Below are 14,362 nucleotides of genomic sequence, written 5' to 3'. Positions count from 1 at the left end.
ATGATACATGTCAGGGTTTGGTTTGGTTCAAGGATAAAAAGGGATGCCCCACATTATTTCCATGACACAAATGCAAAAATGATGATTTGGAAACTTTATGCAAAACTGGTCATGCATGCACCTATGTGGACGCTCAAGTGTCAAATTTTTATGGTCATGTGATGCTAGGGCTCAGGATTCATTTCCTCTATTTTAAATCAACCCAATGTTTCCAAAATATGTTCTTTTATCAATTTGTGCATTCATCCGAGTCCATTTCGGGCGTCCGGGGAAATTTCACAGCATTCACCCTTCAGGTGTAGCCACATTTTCCAAAAATTGGTTATGATCAATGAATTTTTTTCAAAGAAAAGTTAGAAATCGTCTCTTTTCAAAAGCATGTCGGTTTTTCAGCTAGACAACTTATTTTTCTCTTTTTCCCATTTTTTCTTACTTGCTTTCTTTTTCCTTATTTGCTCTCTTTTTCTTTACTTGCTCTCTTTTCCCTTTCATTTTTTTTCTTTTCTATTTTTATTTTTATCATGATTTTTGTTTGTTTTACATATATTTTTTTGGACGATGTTCCTAAACGAAAAACTCTATACGGTTCCAGAATTTCAAACATCATTGATAGTAAATATATATAAACACTAACGCAACAATCCAAACAAAAATGTATGCGCTGTACAAATGACAATCGAAACAACAAAAACAAACATTAGTCTCTCAAGTCAAAACATAACATATAAATGATAAAAGAAATACGAAAGAAAAACATGAATCTGGGGATCTCCCAGTCATGCATCTCCACTCCCTCCCAAGAAGTCAAGCAAATCGGCCATCTCCTCGTCCTCATGGGCCTCTTCTCCACCGCCGGGAGCTTCTGGGGGTGCCTCTCTTGCTTGGGCCTCGGGCCAATCTCCGGGCCATGCAACCTCTGCCCTGAACTGGTCTGGAGTAGGGCATGAAAAAGAAGCGAAGCCCTGGCTCTGCATGCTAAGGCTCATCTGGTACAGACAATCATGGGTCTGTACATGTGCTCGGTGGTTGGCCGCCTGCTGGCGAACCAAATGCCGTAAATACTGCTCCATGTCAAATGCCCCAGCCTGGCCAGCCTGATGAGGTGGTGGTGGCGTGCCTGCGGCCTGTGGAGCATCACCCTGAGCCTGTCTCTGGGTACAGTACTTCTCAATAAAAGCCCGGGTGATAGGCGGCCGAATCACCTTGGTAGCTGCAACGGGAACTCCGAACGACTGGCAGAGTCCTGTGATCAGTGTGGGAAATCCCAGGGCCCTGTTGGACTTATCTGGATCCAAAGGGTGCCTGGTAGGCGCCATACCTGCAAAAATATAAATGGCATCAGCGATTAACTGAGCCACATGGACGCTCATCCGCGTCAGGATGGCGTACACCAGTTGACACTTCGGCAGGGGGAGGTCGGAATTATGATCGTTGGGCAGGATGTTGTTGAGGAGCAACGTCATCCATATCTGGGTCAGGGTGGTCATGTTGGTGCGCATGATTCGCACTCGCCTCCCTGCAGCAGTCCGGGCAAAATCCTGCCCTGGTGTACATAGCAGCTGGGCGATGGCCTCCTCATCGAACCCGTCAGACCGGTTCCTCCTCTGGCCATACTCGCATTCTTGGCCCTCTTCCAACACCAATGGATATCCCAGGAGCTGGCCGATAGCGTCGGCATCAAACGGGATCCACTGACCCCTTACCCAGGATCTCATGTCACGCACGCCCTCCTCTGTTGGCCAAGCATTGGCATAAAACTCAAGGACTATTTCTTGATCGAACTTGGCCATGGGAGTAACCAGTGATGTCCACCGCCGGCGCCCTATTTCCTCCTGGAAATCAGTATACTCGTCGTCCCTGAGCTGGACGCGTCGCTCCCGGAGAAACGACCATCCCTTGATGGCCTCGAAGCGCTGCTGGTGTATAGCGCTCCTAAAGCGGTGACTGTCATACTCAGGAGCGGAACTAGTCCCTTCGGCCGCCTTATCCTTCCTGGACCTCTTTGAGGCAAGCTTCCTCGGGGCCATTTCCTGCGAAGGCAAACATTTGGAAAGTTAGTTTTACCAAGGGATGCTACTCTTAAAACAAAAATGGCATACAACCTCCTCCAAAAAATACAAACATCAATGTAAATTTAGAGCAAGCTTATGCGCATACTTCTTTACGAGCGTTCACTTGCACAAGACATTCTTATAACTAAGAAAAATGCACCCATATACAATCAAGGCACCTTCGTTACCTAGATTATTTATATGTACTTCCAAGGTGTATTTGTTACCTACATCACACGCATTTCCTTTGCTAAATTTACATACATGCATACTCAAAGCACTTTGGCTATCAAAAATTGCATACGTGCACATTCTGGTATTTCTAATACCTATACACACAAACTTCATGATGAATCTTGACTATCTACACAATAAGGTGCTACATTTCATGCTTTTTTTTCAAGTTTTTTTTTTTTTCTACCTAAAGCCGCATGCAAATTCAAGTATATTTTCTTTTGTTGACTAAAATTGTATTCAAATTAAAAGGTATTTTTGTAAGGTATTTTCTTTACATAACATGCAACATATTTATATATTTTTGTGAGACATTTTGACTACCAAAAATTACATATACATACATCCTAGTATTTTGCTACCACACCCAAAGTGTAAATTGCCAAAGGTATTTTGCTACCTATTCTAAACATACACATTCATGATGAGCAAAATTCCTAACCATCTAGGCGTAGGGAAATTATTTGTAGCGTGGCCCATAGCTGATTGCTGGCCAAAAAGGGTAACTTTACCCAACATGCACCTCCTCTTGTGTTCTTTTGCATAAAAACTTTGGTTCCTAGGCCTAGGACATATGTGGGGCAATTACTCTAGCCTTTTTCGGGAATGAATGCATGTCCCAAAAAATAGAAAATATGTGCAAACCAAAATGCCCCATGGGTTGTTTCCTTACAAAAGTCAAGCGCTAATGCCATTGAGGCATTTCACCGAACACTTGGTGGGCGCGCGTTTAGGCATCAATAGCAAGAGAACGGGGACAATGTGGCATGCCCCATTGCTTCAAAATGCATTATAGGCCTAGGGCCATCCCATACAAACCCCCAATTCAACCTAATCAAGCAAGAAAACAAACCAAAATCGCCCCACATATTTGAGCACATTCCCACAATTTAGAGCACCAAAAGGAGATCAAAATACACCAATGAAAAGCTAGAAAGCTTATGGATGGAACACTTACTTGTTGGTGATGAACAAAAGCGCAAAACGGAATCAAAAAATGATGACCCTAGGGCTGCAAACTTGTCAATCCCGTGGGTATGGCTTTTGAAAGGGGGGAAAAGAAGTTTTTGAATGCAAAAACGTCCCCCCTTTCGTCATTCTTATAATTTGGTGCAGGGGTGGCTCGCCCAGGCGAGCTCAGCTCGCCCAGGCGAGCTAACCTGCATTTTTTTTTTTGAGGGGAACATTAACCATGTCCCCTCCTTTCTCATGGATTAGCGTCTTGCCTAACTTGAACTTACTTAGGTTAGAATTAGGCGTTGATTACTTATTTTTACTTTTTAAAACAAACAAATAGTAAAAGAAAACTGCGAATACAAAGGATACGGGGCTGCCTTGCAGCGACGTTCTCTGCTTGTTTCGCGCAGAGAAGGGGCAACGATCGGTCGGTCGTGACCCCATCCCCACTTGCATCCGTTCCTAAGTACCTGCAAGTAATAAACAACCAGGTTCGGCCAATCTTGACCGCGTCATTGTCTTACCTTGATTGGTTTCTGCTGTCCACATTTGGTCCTCACCCCAGAAGGTAGCTCAAGATGATCCTGCCCCTGTCTTACCACAACAATATGCATGCGTATGCGTATGCATGAATGTTTTCAAATGCAGCGAATCTTAGCAAAAGTTGGTTTAGGTTCAATTTTAATTAAGCGCTTGGGGCATCCCACGAACTGAGCGGAAGGGCTCAGGTGATCACAAATCAAATGCAAGGTTTGAAACCAACGTGAGGACTAAAGCCTCGAATCCACGTTCATTTCTTTGAAAGATTGTAACGAGAGACACAGCAGACGGGAAATCCCTGGGGGAAATCCAGAAAACACATAAAGATAAAGAACATGCAGCGACATCCTTAATTGCCCCAGCTTCTAAGCATAATATCGCTTGACGACATCAGAATTCACGGGTGAAGGTAACTCTTCACCATCCATGTTGGTAAGCACCAGGGCTCCTCCGGAGAAAGCCCTCTTCACAACAAAAGGCCCTTCGTAGTTCGGGGCCCATTTCCCTCGATTGTCCTTGACAGCATGGGACATTTTCTTTAGCACAAGGTCTCCCTCATGGAACTTGCGCAAATGTACTTTCTTGTCGAATGCATTCTTCATTCTTTGCTGGTATAAGCGCCCATGACTCATGGCCGTTAAGCTCTTACCCTCAATGAGGTTGAGCTGGTCATAGCGCGTTTGAGCCCACTCTGATTCCTTTAATCCAGATTCTGCCAAGATCCTTAATGACGGGACTTCCACCTCAAACGGTAACACAGCCTCCATCCCATATACCAATGAGAACGGCGTTGCCCCAGTTGACGTTCGCACTGAAGTTCGGTAACCGTGTAACGCGAATGGGAGCATTTCGTGCCAATCCTTGTATGACACGGTCATCTTTTGGATAATCTTTTTGATATTCTTATTGGCCGCTTCCACGACTCCATTCATCTTTGGCCGGTAGGGTGTGGAATTGTGATGTTGGATTTTAAACTCCTCGCACATTTCCCCCATCATTTTGTTATTCAGGTTGGTGCCGTTGTCCGTGATAATCTTCCTAGGCAAACCATATCGGCAGATGATCTCTTTCTTAATGAACCTGACCACTACACCCCTCGTGACACTAGTATAGGAAGCCGCCTCGACCCACTTGGTGAAATAATCTATCGCTACGAGGATGAAGCGATGACCATTCGAGGCCTTGGGCTCATTGGCCCCGATGACATCTATTCCCCACATGGAGAAAGGCCAAGGGGCGGACATGACATTCAGAGGATGTGGTAGGGCATTAACATTATCTGCGAACGCTTGACATTTGTGGCATTTCCTCACATGGACACAACAATCACTTTCCATGGTAAGCCAGTAATAACCTGCTCTTAGGATCTTCCTGGCCATAGCATGCCCGTTGGCGTGTGTTCCAAATGAGCCCTCATGGACTTCCTCGATCATGTGATTTGCCTCCCTGGCATCCACACACCGCAGGAGTGTCATGTCGTGATTTCTCTTATACAGTATGCTTCCGCTCATGAAGAAACCGGCTGCCAACCTTCTCAATGTCCTCTTATCATTGTCGGCAATCTCTGGCGGGTATTCTTTGCTTACGACATATCGCTTGATGTCGAAATACCAAGGCTTTCCGTCCCGTTCCTCTTCCACTTGGCAACAATGCGTGGGTTTGCCACGACACCAAAATTCAATGTAGGGTAGATCCCCGTGCGGTGTTAGCTGGAACATAGACACCAAAGTAGCAAGTGCATCCGCCATTTGATTTTCCTCGCGGGGAACATGATGGAAGGAGATCTCATCGAAGGTCTTAGCCAATTCCTTGATATAGGCTTTGTAGGGTATCAGCTTGGGATCTCTAGTTTCCCATTCCCCTTTCAGCTGATGGATTACAAATGCCGAGTCGCCGTACACCTTGAGTAGTTTGACATTGGAGTCAATCGCTGCCTGGACGGCTAGGGCACATGCTTCATATTCGGCCATGTTGTTGGTGCAGTCGAATCCTAGCCTGGCTGTGAAGGGTACACATTGATTGTCCGGAGAGACCAATACTGCCCCAACGCCATGACCTAGAATGTTTGACGCTCCGTCAAACCATACGGTCCATTTGTCCCGATCTTCGTCCAATTTTTCCTCAAACAAGGCCATGATGTCCTCATCCGGGAATTCAGGATGCATGGGCTGATAGTCGTTAAGAGGCTGTTGAGCCAAATAATCTGCTAAGGTGCTTCCTTTTATCCCCTTTTGGGTGACGTAGACTATATCAAATTCGGATAGCAGGACTTGCCACCGGGCGATTCGTCCCGTGAGAGCTGGCTTTTCAAAGATGTACTTAACCGGGTCCATCTTGGATATCAACCAGGTAGTATGGCTCAGCATGTACTGCCGATGGGATGCCCATACTAAAGCACAACATGTTTTTTCGAGCAAGGAGTAATTCATCTCACAGGTCGTGAACTTCTTACTTAGGTAGTAAACAGCGCGCTCTTTCTTCCCGGATTCGTCATGTTGCCCCAGCATACACCCCATTGACTCGTCTAAGATTGTCATGTACAAGATGAGAGGCCTTCCAGGTACTGGTGGCATAAGCACGGGAGGATTCATAAGGCACTTCTTGATCCTTCCAAAAGCCTCTTGGCAATCCTCATTCCAGCGATCAGTTTGGTTTTTACGTAAGAGCTTGAACAACGGCTCACAAATGGCGGTGAGCTGCGATATGAATCTGGCAATATAATTCAAGCGTCCCAGGAAACCTTGGACTTGCCTCTCTGTACGGGGTTCTGGCATCTCAAGGATAGCCTTCACCTTTTCGGGGTCTACCTCTATCCCTTTCTGGCTTACAATGAAACCAAGCAATTTCCCTGATTTGACCCCAAAGGTACACTTAGCGGGGTTCAACCTTAATTGATATTTCTTAAGCCTTTCGAACAACTTCCGCAGGTTGACAAGGTGTTCTTCCTCGGATTTAGATTTAGCAATTATGTCGTCCACGTAGACCTCGATCTCTTAATGCATCATATCATGGAACAAAGCTACCATGGCCCGTTGATAAGTTGCCCCGGCATTCTTGAGTCCAAAGGACATCACCTTGTAACAGAACGTCCCCCACAGGGTGACGAAAGTAGTCTTTTCCATATCCTCGGGCGCCATCTTTATCTGATTGTAACCGGAGAAACCGTCCATGAAGGAAAATAAAGCGAAATTGGCCGTGTTATCTACGAGGATATCGATGTGTGGTAAAGGAAAATTGTCCTTGGGACTGGCCCGATTCAGGTCCCGATAATCCACACACATTCGTACTTTCCCATATTTCTTAGGGACCGGTACGATGTTGGCAACCCATTCTGGATACCGAGCGACGGCCAGAAATCCAGTGTCAAATTGCTTCTTCACTTCTTCTTTTATCTTTAAGGATGTTTCGGGCTTCATCCTTCTCAGTTTCTACTTTACCGGGGAACACTCGGGATTTAGAGGTAATCGGTGTTGTACAATGTCAGAACTCAAACCGGGCATATCTTGGTATGATCAAGCAAAGATGTCTTGGTAGTCCTTTAGCAGGATTATTAATTCCTCACGGATAGGTGCGGTAATACCTGTACCTATCTTTACTTCCCTTTTTCCACTGCCAATTCCTAAGTCTACCAGCTCTGTTTCTTCTTGATGAGGTCCCATTTCTTGGTCCTCATGGGCGACCATTCTTTCTAATTCTGGGGGAAGTCCCACATCCTCGTTTCCTTCATCTTCCGTTTGACTCATTTCTTGCTCGAAGTCGATAGGCGGGTCCCAGGTATTAGTACCTTCGGGGGACTCGTCATCGGATCTGCCGTTTCAGAAAAAGAAGTAAACATGCAAATGAATGAGAATGGGTAGAGACGTAGGAACAGATGAAGAAAGATCCTTGTATTATAAATTCAAAAACAAAAGACACAGCCTTAACAAAAGGAAAAAACTCTAAAGCCTAGGCCCAACTATAGAGCTTTTAAAACCGTAAAGGTTTACGTTATGCTCGTTGCGTAAATGCCAGGGCGTTCCTCCACTCGCCAATTTCCCAGCTGGAAATCAGGAGGGCATCGTCGTACCAAATCCAATGTACTCGGAACATCATCTTCGCATATCGTGACCACTTGACCTTTGTCTCCCAGATTCGCGCTTATAAAGCTTCTACTTATGTGGCAGGGCGGGCTTCCTTCACTTTCTTGTCTCCAACGCGAGCTTTGACCACTGCTCTTCCTTCCCGCGATGCTTCTTTTCATATCCGCCTGAGTGGGCTTATAGCCTAAACCATACTTCCCACGATTTCCTTTGGCATTTATCAGGCTAGTTATGCCGCCGTTGTCTTTGCCTAAACCCATTCCGGGTTCGTAACCGTTCCCCAACATAACTCGGGCCATCATTACTGCTGCATCGGACAGGCAAGGCTGCCCAGAGAAGGAGTCCACGGAGGAAATGCTAACCACCTCAAAAGACTGGAAAGCGGTTTCTAACGATTCTTCTGCGGCTTCCACATAAGGCATAGAGGATGGGCAACTCACCAAGATGTCTTCCTCGCCTGACACGATGACCAAGTGCCCCTACACTACGAATTTCAACTTTTGGTGGAGTGTAGAGGGCACAACTCCCACTGAATGGATCCACGGGCGCCCCAACAGACAGCTGTAGGGGGGGTTAATATCCATTATTTGGAAGGTAACTTGACAGGTGTGAGGGCCTATTTGTACTGGGAGATCGATCTCTCCCCTAACCTCTCGGTGAGTGCCGTCGAAGGCATGAACCACCATTGAACTCGGCTTTAAGTGGGAAGCATTGAATGGTAATTTCTCCAAAGTGCTCTTAGGCATCACGTTTAAACTGGAACCATTATCGATGAGCACCTTGGCTACGATATGGTCCATACACTTGACTGATACGTGTAAAGCCTTATTATGCCCTCTCCCCTCAGCGGGGATTTCTTCTTCGGCGAAGGCAAGATAGTTGTTGGCAGTGATATTGTTGACCAGCCCTCCGAAACCTTCTACCGAGATATCTTGGGCCACATGGGCCTCGTTCAGAACTTTTACTAGCAGAGCCCGATGAGGCTTGGAGCTCATAAGTAACTCCAACAGCGAGACCCTGGCCGGGGTTTTGTTGAGCTGTTCGATAACCTTGAATTCGCTCTGCGGAATTATACGGAGGAACTCGCTGGCTTCCTCTAGCGACACCTCCTTTTTACCATCCTTTTTCTCCAGGAGGCCTTTTGCCGAAATATCTTTATTCGAAGCGTGGGGTGCTTCGCCATCTTGTTCCTCCACCACTTTTCCTTTTCCCTTGATGTCCGCGGGTTGGACTGGTAGGTCCGGAGGCGCGAACACACGACCACTACGGGTCACACCACTCAGTCCCGTGATATTTGTTACTTTAGCTAACAACGAGCTGACGTCGGTGGCTTCTTCTTCCTTCTCCCTCGGAGGTGTATATCTCCATGGGACTGCGTGGCTATTTTGGTACGGGAAAGGAACAGGTTTGGCTACTAAGGGGTGTCCGGGCTTTTGCGAAGCTGCGCTTTTAGTGAAGTATATCACCAAGGGTTTGGGCTTCGCAACACTGCTCCCATCCGTGGACTGCATGCATATATGCTGCTCTTCTTTTCCTTTACTGCCGACTTCCAGTCGACCTTGATCTATCATCCGCTGTAACAACTCTTCTACTCCCAAACACGTCTCCATGTCATGCAGCTCGCCGGAATGCAGCAAACAGGAATCCTCCTTACACCCACTATGGGGAATCACACCTCCCTTTTGTAGGGCTTCGAAGATAAACCTCCTAGGGGTTGCCACATCCCTTAAAGGTTTAGACTTGCGCGGTCTATCGGACTCAACGACATTAATTGCTCCCCCTCCACGATTGGCGAGCGGGTTGGTTCTCACATTGGGCCGATCCTCTTGGAAGGTCAGCCATCCAGCATCCATCAAATGTTGGACCTTGTATTTAAGGGCCAAGCATTTTTCAACGGAATGTCCCGGGACACCCCCATGGTACTTGCAAGTTGCATTAGGGTCATACCACTTTGGGAAAGGGGGTTGGAGGACCCTTCCGGGAGTTACCACGGCCAAATGATTGGCGATGAGGGATGGCAAGAGGTCTTCGTACGTCATTGGGAGTGGGGTGAATTCTTGAAATGGCCTCAGAGGGAAGTTCCTTGTCGTGTTGGAATTACCGGCCAGGCGAGTCGTGTTCGGAGTTGGAACTTGGGGAGCTTCCCTCTGGGTGGGTGCCTTGGGCTGCATGGGTGTTGAACTAGAGGCGTTCCCAGTATGAGCCGAGAAGCTCGGGTGATGTTGCGCGTACTGATGGGTACCATGAGGTGTTTGCTGGGGTTTGACCCACGCGGGGGTTGAAGAGACGGCATGGGCATCTCCTTCCTTCCTTTTTGCCCCTGTTGCCCCGATTATTTTGGCATTCGCACTCGTGGAGGAAACGTAATCAAACTTTCCTCTTTTCAATCCTACCTCGATTCTTTCCCCGGCGAATACTAGGTCCGCAAAGCTGGACGGCATATAACCTACTAGCTTCTCATAGTAGAACACTGGTAGAGTGTCTACCATCATGGTGATCATCTCTCTCTCAACCATGGGAGGAGCTACTTGTGCCGCCAAATCTCTCCACTGCTGCGCAAATTCTTTAAAGGTTTCACCCTCTTTCTTGAACATATTCTGCAGTTGAGTGCGGTCGGGAGCCATATCAGAATTGTACTGATATTGCCTTAGGAAGGCAGTAATCAGATCCTTCCAAGTACGGATACGGGAAGCTTCCAAATTAGTGTACCAAACCACTGCGGCTCCAGCCAAACTATCTTGAAAGAAGTGTATTAATAGCTTCTCATCCTTAGAGTGTGCGCCCATCTTGCGGTAGTACATCTTGAGATGGTTTTTGGGACAAGTCGTCCCTTTATACTTGTCGAAGTCCGGCACTTTGAACTTTGGGGGGATAACAACATCGGGTACTAAGCAAAGATCCGTCATGTCTGCGAATGGATAGTCCCCAAATCCTTCCACGGCCCTCAATCTTTCCTCAAGGAGATCGAGCTTCCTCCTTTCTTCAGTTGCCGGGGACGATCCTTCCGTGGGCAAAACTATTGGTTATGTCGCGATGTTGGGCTGAGGCAACGTACTGGGTGCCAGCCCTTCGGGGATCGGGGGATAGAACTCGACATCCCTTCGAGCGTAGTCTTGAGGGTCTTTGTGGCCTTCTTCGGGCTGTTGAGGAGGCTCTCTTTCAAGGACGGGAGAAGCAATATGGCCCGCATCGTCTTGCAAGACGGGTGGTGAGTAGTTGGGCGGCAATCCATAAGGGTAAGCCGCTCGGTTGTATCCCAGGTGAGGGCTGTCATCGTGCCCCAGTGTGTCCCTTCCCCGTCCTACTACATTTGAGGGAGGATGGTGCGCAGTTGCCAAGAGAGTTGGGTCTGCTTCGGCAGCCGAACTGACAGCGGCAGCGGTGGCCGCGTTCTTCTCCATGAGCTGCCTCATACCTAACATGGCCTCCATCATGGAGGCCATTTGTTCTTTCAGAGCCGACATGTCGGCTTTCATCTGTTCCTGTGTCTCCTCTTGATCACCCATCGTTCTAGATTTGGATCTGGTGCGATAGGGATGCCTTGTGGCGCGTTTAGTTATGGTGTTTTTCCCTAAAAAACCAAACGTGAGGAGTGGGTAAAGAAAAAAAATGAATGCTAGAGATGAAATGTAGGAGTGATTGGATTTGCACAAGCTTTTTGGAGTAGAAACATGGGACCAACTCATTTTATTTCAAAAAGAAAGTCGTATCTAGTCAAGGTCTGAGAGACCATACAAGTTTCCTAACGATTTCTAATTATGTGGGCCATTAAGTCTATCATATGCTGACAATAGCCGAGAAGCCCATGAATCTCTTCGGGGGCGGAGTAGGTGTCCGCCATCGCCTTGGCCTTGGCTAACAAGCGGGGAAGTTCTTGACTCCCGTTCAAGGTAATAGCAAACCGATCCATCCACATGGTTGCCTCTTGGTGTAAAGAGTCGATCACCCTTCCTCTAGCCTCTTTTTCTGCGTATACTTGAGCATACTCGTCCGCGATCCTATGCTCGTGGGCCGTGGCTAGACCTAACTCTTCTTGGTACTTGGCGATGATAGCTAGCATGTTGGTCTCCGTCTCGCATAAACGCCGAGACAAGCTTCTTTTGGACCTTGAACAAGCAACTAACTCCTCTTTCAGAACCATGCTATGTGCTCGCGACTGGTCCCTCTCTTCCCTTCGCAGCTTGAGTTCACTATTGCTACCCCATAGAGCTCCGCGAAATTTATTCCGGCCATACTCTTCCTTGCGAGCCCTCTTGGTCTCTTGTTCAAGGGCCCTTGTGGTAGTTGCATTCTCTTCCCGTAACCCGGCACACTCCTTCCGAATGTGTGTAGCGGCCAACTTGAACTTCTCCTTGGCAAGTTTCGCCTTTCCTAACTCGCTTTTGAGAGCTTGGACTTCTTCGTCCTCTTCCGGTGCCTCAAAACTCTCTTCACTGACGACTTTTAACTTGGCGAGCCAATCTAAACCTCGTATATGAACTTTCAGCCATTCATGGTAGCCACCAATGATGCCATTACGAAATTTTGATCTTTCCTTAACGGGGTTTCCCATGCCTTGTGGATTCTTTGTATAGCCTTGAAATTTTGTGCATCGAAATCCCTTACAAGGAAAGGAGACATGCTTTCTTCCGTCGGTGCTCCCCTCATGGGGTACCCTAGTTGTCTTATAGCGAGCGCGGGATTGTAGTTAATACAACCCCTCGTTCCTACCAGCGGAATGTTTGGGTATCCTCCACATGAGAAAAGGACTCCTTCTTTTCCTTCCTTCCATCGAGGGAACCAATTGATTGTTCTACCTCCTATCCCAGCCAAGAGCTGGTCCCAATCTATTCTCCTCTTTTCAGTACACGAGCGATGGCTCAGGAGCAGACATGGATGTCTTGTGTCTTGTTGGAACAAGTGCGAAACCAACCAAACACAGAGGGCGGGCAAGCAACAGATGATCCGTGCGCTACTCTTTTCGCACCTTCGGTCAAATGTGTCAAATAGATCTGCCAAGACAGCTACCACCGGACTTTCCTTGCTATGGTGGTATGCAAGGAAAGCGTCGATTGCTGCTAGGTCCACCAAACCATCCACGTTTGGAAAGAGGACGACCCCAAAAATTAGCAAAGCTAACACATCCATAAATGGGACCCAATCTCCTTGATTGGCCATACCCCTCGCCTTGTCTTCTAGGTACCCCCGTGGTAGGCCCGCCATGTCGTTCCGTGTCTGTTTTATGCAGTCCAAACCTCTTGCTGAATCCTTGACCACAGTTGCAATTCTGCTCAAAGAGGGGAGACACCCGGAGGAAAGATATGGTCTTCTTCCCCCGAGAGGACATCCTAGAATTTCCTCAAATTCTTCAATGGTTGGTACTAATTGGAAGTCTCCGAATGTGAAGCACCTCAAAGGCTGGTCGTAGTATTGGGTGAGTGATGCAATGGCTTCTATGGACACCTCTGCTATGGTCAACTCTAAGATCTTTCCGTAAGTCTTGCGAAAGGCTTGCATTTGGAGAGGTTCCATCAACCGCCCTAATTCCTTGATGCTGGTGGTATCTAGGCTTTTAACCTTGACTTGGTAGAACCTCTTGCCGGTTTGATTTGTTCCCATGCTTACTAAAGTGAGACAAAAAGCTGGTGCAAATCAAAACTCCGATATCTCATGGGTGGAATGGATGAATGCATGAAGGAATGCATATGACACAGATGCAATCTAGGAATGCAGGGGCCCGAGGAATTGTCTCCTTCTTAGATACAACGTCTAGGGGTTGCAAAGTGCCCCAACATACGTTTTTAAGAAGGCGACACGGACCCTCCGTTGGTTTGTTTACAGAGGGGATCAAGACAGAACCCATATGCGATGCATATGCAAAAGACGCAATGCGGGAATGTACATAGTATGACAATATTCACTGAACATAAGCAAAAGGGTATATGATACTTATGCATGGCAGTGTGAAAAATGGCACGCAGCGTGTTTGCTCCGTGCCCCTATTTAAGGGACCTATAAGGGAGAGAACTAACTAGGCATTTAGTGATAACCCCCAAGGTAGTCATATCTCTTTTGATAGTTTCTAGAGGTATCATTCTCTTCGAAGAACATATTGCAGCAGTAGGGACTACTAGCAACAATAAGTTTTCAAAGAGAAAAGCTCTAGATGAGGGTTCACTGTAATCAAGCAAGTCGGAGACCTAGCATGATCACAGATTCACCTCCGCTCCTTATGTTCCCATGAACCCGGGTATAGGGCCCTTTTTCACTCACAGTGTGTGCAAATAGTGTTGGTGTTTGTGTGCATCAAATGAATAAGTATTTACCTCATGCATACATTTAAAACGCACTAAAAGCAACAAAGAATTTATATACACAAGAACATAATGAAGGGAAACCAACAAAGGGGTAAGTCACGGTAAAACATTGCACAAGATTAAATGGCCTAACTCTCTATAAACAGTCCCCAGTGGAGTCGCCAACTGTCGCAACCTACCCTTCGGCGGGAGGGCGACGCGTGAC

This window comes from Glycine max, chromosome 12, assembly GCF_000004515.6.
Source record: "Glycine max cultivar Williams 82 chromosome 12, Glycine_max_v4.0, whole genome shotgun sequence".
Taxonomy (NCBI): Eukaryota; Viridiplantae; Streptophyta; class Magnoliopsida; order Fabales; family Fabaceae; genus Glycine; species Glycine max.
Note: the sequence above shows the minus strand (reverse complement) of the source record.